The sequence below is a fragment of the Mastomys coucha genome, unplaced genomic scaffold, assembly GCF_008632895.1.
Source record: "Mastomys coucha isolate ucsf_1 unplaced genomic scaffold, UCSF_Mcou_1 pScaffold13, whole genome shotgun sequence".
Classification (NCBI taxonomy): domain Eukaryota; kingdom Metazoa; phylum Chordata; class Mammalia; order Rodentia; family Muridae; genus Mastomys; species Mastomys coucha.
In genome coordinates, this window is record NW_022196895.1 from 30,943,108 (window position 1) to 30,953,235 (window position 10,128).

The window sequence follows — 10,128 nt, forward strand, 5'->3', positions numbered from 1 at the left end:
ACCACTGCCTGGCCAATCTCTATATTTTTAAAATATAAATCTAAAAATGTGTACTCGATTATATTATACTCAACATAAATATATACTCAATATATTATACTCAAGCATATTTTAGAAAATGATTTGTTTTTAATTATGTATTTGTCTCTGTGGGTATGTGCGCATTAGTTCAAGTGCCTGTGGAGGCCAAAGGTATCAAATCCCAGATCCTCCTGGAACTGGAGTTATACGCAGTTTTGGGCCACCTAACATGGGTGCTAGGCACTGAACTCAGGTCTTCTGCAAGAACAAACAGTACATACTTTTAATATCTCTTTATAGCAATAAAAAAAATCAACTAAGGCATAAAGATAGCCAAAACTTTGGGCACAAAGAATGATGAGATTTTTTTTGTCCTTGCTGTGATTCTCCATCCCTTCAGCTTTACCTCTGTAACTAGTCCTCTGGCCCCAAATTCCATTCCTGGTTCTTAAAATAGAACAAGATTGTTGTTCTCCCCTCTTCACGTCTTAGCAGATTGCCCTGTCCTGGTTCAGTACTATGGTTTCAGGACTTGGTTGGTCTCTCGTTTGTTGTGTTTTTTTGAGACAGGGTTTATCTCTGTGTAGCCCTGGCTATCCTGGAGCTCAATCTCTAGAACAGGCTAGCCTTGAACTCAGAGATTCAACTGCCTCTGCCTTCCTACTGCTGAGAAAAAAGGTGCAGCACCACTGCCCAGAAGGGATGGGCTCTTATCATAGACTACCTGGTTCTAGGAGACAAAACAAACAACAATAAACAAAAGCTCACAACTGAGGGTCCCCTTTGTCCTAGGCCTAGTACAAAGTGTTTGGATTGGTTTAACTCCCTGGTGTAATCGTCAAACCCCTCTGAAGTAGGCTTCATATTTCCCCTGTTGTGTACATAAATGAACTGAAAGTACACCAGGGCTGGGCAGCTATGAGTTGGTAGCATTAGGACTCGATTGCAGCAGATTCCTCAGAGCCCGTAGGCAGCTTCTGTACTGCCACAGAGTTAGTGCTGTGGGTGAAGTCGCTGCTCTAAGGAGGGACGAAGGATGTGCAGGCCATGTGCTCAGCATATGCAGTCCAGATGTGTCCCACAAGAAGAAAGGCAAGCAGACCTGATTGCAGAATCCTCCAGGTGAGTGCTCTTTTAGGGCGTGGCAGTAAAAAGACTCCAATTTCCGTTTTAAATTGACAAGCATATATCCTCCTTGACATAGTCTAATAGAGAAGCTATTCTGTTTTTCATACTTTTAACCTGGAATTCCCCAAAGTTATCTGAACAGGAAGTCAAATCTTTTTATGTGACACATCTACTAATGCATAGTGGCCCTCAGGACTGTAGGGAATGCTTTCCTTGGCTCTCAAACACCCCATCTATTCCACCCAGTCCCTGTCAGCAGTAGCAGCCCCCTAGCTGGCAGTGAGCATTCTGTAAGGCACAGAACTCTGGGACCAGGCAGCTCAGGTGGCAGCCACAGGGTCCTGATTAACTGAGGGTAGGCAGCAGCTAATGTTGCTAGGCTGCAGGAAGAAGCCATCCAACGGAATTGGGTGGTTTATTTCTTTCCTGAATTTCCCCCATCACCGCTCTTGTCTAGACCCTTTACACATCAAATCCGGGCTGTCAAAACAGTCTCCTGACTAATTTCCCTGCCTGCTGGTTTTGCCTAGTCCGTCCTCCACACCTGGTCAGATCTGTCTTCTTGAAGTGCTGCTTTCAGTGTGCTGCTGTGCTGGCCCAGATGTATTAATTCAGCATTGGAGTCTGTCCTGGTTCGACCTGGCCTACCTTCCTCTCCACAGCCTACACTGTAGATGAAGCTGAATCATATCAGATTGCTACTTCCTCCAGCCTGTGCTTGAAAAGCTCCCTGCTGCTTCTGCTGCTGCTTCTGTCAGATCCCAGTGTTCTCATTCAGTCTCTTATATTCAACAGCACTTTCTTTGTGCCTATGTGCCGAGCATTTTGCTAGGTTATGATTGCTTGGTTTTGTTCTTATTTGTTTGTTTATTTATTCATGTATTTGTTTTATTTTTTTGGTTTTTCAAGGCAGGGTTTCTCTGTGTAGCCCTGGCTATCCTGGAACTCACTCTGTAGACCAGGCTGGCTACAAACTCAGAGATCTACCTGCCTCTGTCTCCTGACTGCAGGTGAGCACTTAAAGTTGTGTGCCACCACTGCCTGGCTTGTTTTAAAACTTAGATTTATTATTATTATTTAAAGATTTATGGGCTGGTGAGATGGCTCAACAGGTAAGAGCACCGACTGCTCTTCTGAAGGTCATGAGTTCAAATCCCAGCAACCACATGGTGGCTCACAACCACCCGTAATGAGATCTGACGCCCTCTTCTGGTGTGTCTGAAGACAGCTACAGTGTACTTATAATAAATAAATAATAAATAAATATAAAAAATAAAAGGAAAAAAGATAAAAAAAAAAAAACCAAAAAAATCTTATGGCTAGAGAGATTGTTCAGTGGTTAAGAGCACTGACTCCTCTTCTAGAGGTCCTGAGTTCAATTCCCAGCAACTACATGGTGGCTCACAACCATCTGTAATGGGATTCAATGCCCTCTTCTGATGTGTCTAAAGACAGCAATACTGTGCTCACATACATAAATAAATTTAAAAAAAAAAAAGATTTATTTATTTTATGTATATGAGTACACCACCATTGCTCTCTTCACACCAGAAGAGGGCACCAGACCCCATTACAGATAGTTGTGACCCACCATGTGGTTTCTAGGAATTGAACTCAGGACCTCTGGAAGAGCAATCGGTGCTCTTAACCGCTGAGCCATTTCTCCAGCCCTAAAATTAGATTTATTTATTGTACTTTTTCATGTATGAATGCTGCACCTGCATGTATGTATTTGCACATAGGTGTGCTTGGTGCCTACAGAGGTCAGAACTGAGAATCATATCCCCTGAAACTAGAGTACTAGGTGGTTTCGAACCCCTGTGTGGGTACTAGGAATCAAACTGTGTCCTCTGCAAGAGCATCAGGTATTCTTAACCATTGAACCATCTCTCTAGCCCTGGTTTGTTTAAAACAGGATCAAGTGTAGCACTTGCTTCAAAATACTGTGAAGCTTAGGATGACATTGAACATGAAATGATCTTTCAACCTTTACTAACTAAGTGCTGGGTTTACAGACATGGAGCATTGTGCCTGGCTAGTTACTGGATTTCACAGCAGGGCTGCATATTCTTTTTTGGGGTCCATAGGCTACTTGGAAGAGAGATTTTGAAACCTATAAGATGAATGCTATTAGTCATTTGAAAGGCAGATAGTATGAACTAGCTAAGGACTGGCTAGGTACATGGGGTTTAAATGTGGGTTAAACTTAGGATATGCTCTTAGATACACACACACACACACACACACACACACACACTGTCTTCAAGGAAAGTCTCTGACTGCTCTGACTGGTCCTGTTGACCTGGAGAAGATCAGGATAGTGGTGACTCGGAGGAGGAAAGGCAGATAATGCCTGGCCTGTTCCCTGCATTTTCTTGTTCAGAGACTGCCTCCCTCCTCCCTAACTCCCAGGCTTTTCTAAGAAACACATTCAGGCAGTTGGTTGCCAGGGCAACCCCAGAAGGCAGTCACAGTCCAAAAACAGATGCTGAAGCCCCCTACCCGGGAGCCTCAGTGTTTTGCTCTGATAGACAACAGGTAGGTGGCCAGTCCCCACTGGAGAGCAGCTGAGCAGGGCCAAGAGGTTGAGGTGGGTTTGTGTGGAGGGTGTGGTAGATAACCTTCTAAACACTCAGCCATGTCCTGAGAAAAGAGCCAACCCATACAACAGTACAAGGCATTTTAATCCACAGAAATACTTAATATGAGCAACATATCTTTGTTTTTCTGAGACATAAACTAATTTATTTCAGGCCTCAGGCTTAGTAGCGTACAAGTGACAACCTGCAGGTCTGATGCATGTGTGTGGATCCGCAGTGCTAATGAGATTTTAGACATGGTGGACTTCTCTTCCAGCTTTTCTGCTGTGTTGAAATTGTCTGCCAGTAACTCTCTCCTCGTCCTGAGCTGGACCTGTGATCGGGGCAAACGGGTACTAATTAGATGAGGAGACAGAGAGCTGCAGCTCCTTAAAGAGATGCTCAGAGTTGCTGAAGTGTAACAGTGCTTACCTGTGCTCTCCACTTCTTTCTTCATCTGTTCTGTCTGCTTGAATTACCCACTGTTCTTCCCACGGCAAGGAAAGCTGTGCTGTGTGCAGCCAGAACCCTGGCTTCCAGCTTTTCTTCAATGGCTTGGGCAATTTAAGTACCCTGAGCCCATTTTTTTCAGTGATGAAATGGAATTAGTACCATCTGCCCCAGCTAATGACAGGGTTATTGTTAAATGCTATGTAAGATTATTTGTTTTAAGTTTTCTGTTATTTGATGCAGGGTCTCAGGTCTCCAGCTGGCCTTTACTCTCCTTACAGCCAAAGATGACCTTGAGGTTCTGACCCTCCTGCTTCCATCTCTCCATTCTAAGCTTACAGGCTATGCCAAGTTTCAATGTGGTATTGGGGATAGAGCCCAGGCTTTGTGCACGCTGAACAAGAGCTCTACCAAGTAAGCTATATCCCTGGGCCTGTTTTGTCTTGCTTTGTTTTGAGATGGTGTTGCACCATAGGTCAGGGTCCAGTTTTGACTCTCAGTAGTCTTTCTATCTCAGCTCCCTTGAATCAGTGGAGTAATGCCATGCCTACATATGGTGGTTTATGAGAGAGTGCTTTATAAAATATGAGTAGCAAAAAGGAAGGAGAGGAGGAGGAGAAAGAGGAAAAAGAAGCCACTGCCACTGTGTAGTCAGCAACTGAGTGCTTATGTTCCAGCCCTTATCTTCTCTATTCCTGGGATCTCTCATCAGACTGCAGGGAAAATGCTCTCACCAGTGCAGTGAGCCATTTTGCTAGCCCAAGTTTCAACTTCTATGCTCAGCCTGAGAATGCTGTACATTTTTCAAAGAAAAGCTCTGGGTGGAAATGGAATTATTATTCTTGGTCTTTGTCAAAAGAACCTATCTGTTCAACTTGGGTTGCTAATCAGCTAGCAATGAAGAGCCCTGACTGTTCTTCCCGAGGACTCAGGTTAGGTTCCTAGCATCTACATTGTTGGTCACAGTGGTCTGTGACTCTATGTCTAGGGGATTTGATGCTTTCTTCCAACCATTCCCCACCATGTGTTCTTTTAAATCTTTTACCTGCTCTATAATTTTTCCTGTGCAGCATGCGTGTGTGTGTGTGTGTGTGTGTGTGTGTGTGTGTGTGTGTGGTCAAATATAAACAAATGCTATCATTAGCTAGGCACAACAGCATCCATCTGTAATCCCAGCCCTCAGGAAGCTGAGGTGGGAACATTGCCATATTTTGATACCATCAGCTTGGGCTACAGAGTGAGATCCTGTCTATAAACAAACAAACAATGACAAAGACCAACAAGGAAACCCTAAAATTTTGTCATTAAAAAAAAATGCAGTGTCCTCTCTATAAGACTAAAGAGCATAGCAGGGAGAACTAGAGTTGTATTTCAAGAATGAGTTTCTTCCAACCTCAAAACACGTCATAGTTGTGATAAAGAGAGACTAGAACTTTCAAGGGAAGAATCTCCTTTCCTAATTTCAGTTATGTTGGTACTAGGACCTTACTTTGGCATCCCTTCAGCTCTTCAGTCTTTTGGTTTCCATTGGAAGACTTCAAGCAAGGTACACAGACAGTAGGAGATAGGTGGAATTTACTACAAGGTGAAGAGAGGGCCTGTCCAGGGTGGGAGTAGACAGTAACCGAGGAAGCATGGTGAAGGAAATCACTATGCAGGGTGAGATGGAGCAGTGGCCGGAGTGACCGTGAGTCAACCCAAGTTTTAGGTAGGCTTTATACTATCCATTTTGTTGTTGCTGCTTTTGTTTTGTTTTGTTTTGTTTTTTGAGATGGGGTATCACAGCATAGTCCTGGCATGCCTGAAGTATACCACTGAGTATACTGAGTATACCAGACTAACCTCAGACTTTCAGAGATCCACCTGCTTTTACCTTTTGAATACTAGGATTAAAGGTGTGTGCCGCCATGCCTTCCTGTATACTGTTTCTTAAATCTGGGACAGACAGCTTCTTGAGGGATGTGTTCCTGTTTAAGTGATTGATAGGCCCATTTGGATTATTTCTCCGGGGAATGGTATACCCTAGTTCTTTACAAGAAAGCTCCTGGCTAGATAGTAGTAACCCTATGATTTGCTCTTTGATGTTTTTAGCAGTTTAGAGACTATTCTGATCCCTCCATGGCTTTTTGTTTTTTTAGCTTTGTGTCTCTATGTGTGTGGGGGTGCATATAGAGGCCAGAGGCTGACATCAGGTAAGTTTTTATTTTTTATTTTTTATTGGTTATTTTATCTATTTATATTTCAAATGTTATCCCCTTCCGCAAGGCCTCTATCCTAACCCCTTTCCCCCTGCTTCTATGAGGGTGCTCCCCCCACAGATGTTTTTGGTTGTTTTTTTTTTTTAATTGTTCTTTACATTATTTTTTTGGGATAGGGACCTCCTAAACCCAGACCTCACCAGTTTGGCTAGACTAGCGGGCCAACAAGCTCCAAGAGTCCTGTCTTGGTTTCCCTAGTGCTAGGATTACAGGCGTGCACTGCCCCCACACAGCTTTCTCTGTGTCCAGAGTATAGAACTATTTAGGTCCTCATGCTTGCATGGTAAGTACTTTACCAACTGAGACACACACACACACACACACACACACACACACACACACACACACAGGGCCTGGCCTAGGCGAGACCTCTAGGTCTCGGCAAAGAGCTCAGTTTGCAGGTTGAATCACCCAGCCTGAGGGGATGAGAGAAAGGCTCTCTGGCCAGAACACATGGTAGGTAACAGTCAAGACCCAGGATGGGGAGGAGCTGGAGGAAGGAGGAGGGTGTTCCGTGACAACCAATTTAGACAGCACACTGGCCTGAGCAAACAGACTGTATCACATGTGCTTATTATTTTAAAAAATGTTTCTCAATTGACACATCCTTTGGATGTTCAGAGATAGGCTTTTTGCAGCTGTGCAATACACTGGCAAAAAAAGCCTGAGGTCCTGGTGGAGACATGGCTCTAGATGACCCACCCCTGCCCCTGTGACTGCCTGCACAGGACAAGGGACAGGCCCACCCTGGCCTTGTGTTAAAGATGAGCCTCCCTACATTTTCTCCCTTGAAAGAAGTCGGTGGATAGACTTCTACCTCTCAGCACCAGCTGATCACCAGCCGCTGACTCAGGGGAAGCTGAGAGGGCCCCTTGGCTTGGGGAAGAAAGGGAAAGATCCCAATTCACTCCCTGGGGTGAATTCACTTATTAGTCATTTGACCCCGATCAAATCATACTAATTTCTGAACCACAAGCTTTCTCAACTTTCTCTTCAATAGTGTCTTTAAATCAAAAGAATGTACATAACATTCAAGGACTAGTGTAGATGCCTGATAGGCTATAGGCAGGGAAAGCAGCACACTTGTCTAGCAGTGACTCGAAAGGATGGAGTCCATCTTGCACTGACTACTTGCAGCGGAACCCACAAAATCTCATCTATCCTAACAAAGTAGAATAATAATGTCCTGTGGCTTTCCTAACTGGGATGGCAATGTTGTATCTCCTGACACGTATATCCATCTGGCTTCCTTTTCTCTCTCTTCTTCCATTCCTTCCTCCCCCTTCTTTTTTCCCTTCCTTGTTTTTTGAGACAAGATCTCATTATATAGCTCAGGTTAGCCTTGAACTCACAGTCCTTCTGCCTTAGCTTCTAATTGTTAAGAGTTATAACTGAATACCACCTCACCACAGCTTTCAGTTTTCATTGGCTGGTTCTCCTAGAGCTTGAGAGAATTTGAGAGATTGAGTCCTTCCTTTTTCTTACACAATGTGGTTTCTGCCTCAAACTCACTTAGGACCTCTGCTCTCAGCTGGGCCTGGGAGAGCAGGCCATCCTTCTTTGGCCCCCTGACCAGAACCTGTGTCTGGCTTTCTAGAGTATGCTACTGGAGTCATTAGAAAAAGCCCCAGGGTCGTCCTCACAAAGACTGCTTCAGAGGAGGAAGGTCAGTCCTAGAGTACTGCCTCTGGTGTTCTCTATCAGAAAGTGCTGGACAGTGGCAGACACTCAAGATTCACCATCCTCTTTACTTACTATGCTAAGCCAAATGGCTAAGAAGAGACTCACCATTCTCCTGTGCTGCAAGAGCACCTAGTGCTCTTCTCTGGCCCATCAGAGGAGAGGGATTTGGGTCATGTGTGGCTTTTATTCACACCTATTTATCTATCTATCTGTTTGTCTGCCTGCCTATCCGCCTATCTATCTATCTATCTATCTATCTATCTATCTATCTATCTATCTATCTATCTATCTATCTATTTATCTATCTATCTAGGGTCTTGTGTGTGTGTGTATGTGTGTGTGTGTGTGTGTGTGTGTGTGTATGTGTGTCCCTGTATGGATATAAGGGAAGTATACAGCTATGTGTACATACCAGTACTGTTGGAATGTAGGGTGGTCAGTAAATCCAACACTTGTCTGTAGTCTATCTCCCCCAGCACTGTTCCTGGAGGGGGAGCTGTAACTCAGTATAGAGGCTACCTAGCTACATTCCCCACCCCCAAATCAGCATCTCCTCTGTCACAACAAGGAGCTTTGGCAGAAAGGGAAGGAGCGTGGGTGCTGTAGAGAGAAAAACACCCTCAAATTTCAGTAAAATGGCAGGAGGGATGCCAGCACACAGGGAGCAAGCGCCTTCTGCTTCTCACAGCCTGCACTGCTGGGCCAGGATATATACCGTGATTTCCTCTCCTTCCTTCCTCTCTCCCTTCCTGCCACACCCTCACTGTGTGATTCAGAAAGGGAAGCCTCCAGTGAGAAGAGAAAGAGAACAAGACATACTATTTTTGAGCTCTGCCTGCTTTGGGCAAAATGTGTGTGTGTGTGTGTGTGTGTGTGTGTGTGTGTGAGAGAGAAAGAGAGAGAGAGAGAGAGAGAGAGAGAGAGAGAGAGAGAGAGAGAGAGAGAGAGAGAGAGACAGAGAGAGACAGAGAGAGACAGAGAGAGACAGAGAGAGACAGAGAGAGACAGAGAGAGATGTTGTTATACATGAGTGCCTGCAAATGTGTGAACATGAATTTATTTGTGTGAATATAAATGCGAGTGTGTTAGTGAGTTGACTGAGTGTGTTTTGGGGGTCAGTGAAAATAGAGGGTGAGTAGAATAGCAAGAAATGAATGCACTGTTGGTTAGATACCTGCCTTAGATAATCCACATATGTGTGTTTGAAATTTGACTATATTTGTACAATAGGTTGCCCATTACTCTATTTTATGTAGCGCTGGAATAAAGATGTGTGAAACAAAGACCTGGAATAGACATTTTTCACCTGGTGCTTTTGAAATTAGGGAATTTCACTGGGCAACAGTTCCTTGTCTGCAAGGCAGAAACTTAAAGCTCAGAACAGCTTGATGATCATTTCACTAAAATGAGGGCTGGGGTTTATCTTAGTTCTATTTGCTTACAAAATATTTGAGTTTGTAAACAGAACCCCAAGGGGAATATTTATCCCACTCAAGAAATGGAGTTCTTTTTCACCTTTTTGAAGTATCTAGTTGAATTCCAACAATATGGTAATTATAAATCATTTCTTTCTAGCAATTCATTAAAGCAAGTCCTGGAGGCAACACTTGCAGAAAACAAGAAGACTTTCTTTTTTACTTAAAAGCCTAAAATGAATTTTAATAGTTCATCTGACTTATTAAAATAAATTCACAGATAATCATAATAATGTCTAGGGCTTACTGAATGCTTATCACAAACCAGGCATTGATTTGACTTCGTATATGGAGTGGCCTGGTGGTGCTCATCTTTAACCCCAGCACTTAAGGGATAGAGACAGGAAGATCTCTGTGAGTTCAGAGCCAGCATGGTCTATGTAAAGAGCGCAAGACCAGTTGAGGCAACATAGTGAGACCCTATCTGAAAAAACAAGGAGGAGGAAGAGGAGGAGGAGAAAAGACACTGACCATCTCAAATGTTCAAGACCTCAGAAAGTTCTAGGAAGAGGGTCAGACTGTAGGTAGGTGTGG

General features: G+C 43.8%; 1 long non-coding RNA gene across 1 annotated transcript; it reads left to right on the forward strand.

Annotated features, from left to right (window-relative positions):
• The first annotated feature begins 3,603 nt into the window (after nucleotides 1-3,603).
• On the forward strand, nucleotides 3,604-9,824 carry LOC116087589. Its single transcript, XR_004117502.1, has 4 exons — nucleotides 3,604-3,687; nucleotides 4,422-4,592; nucleotides 6,317-6,370; nucleotides 9,695-9,824. It is a non-coding gene; the product is annotated as an uncharacterized LOC116087589 (long non-coding RNA).
• The last annotated feature ends 304 nt before the right edge of the window (nucleotides 9,825-10,128 follow it).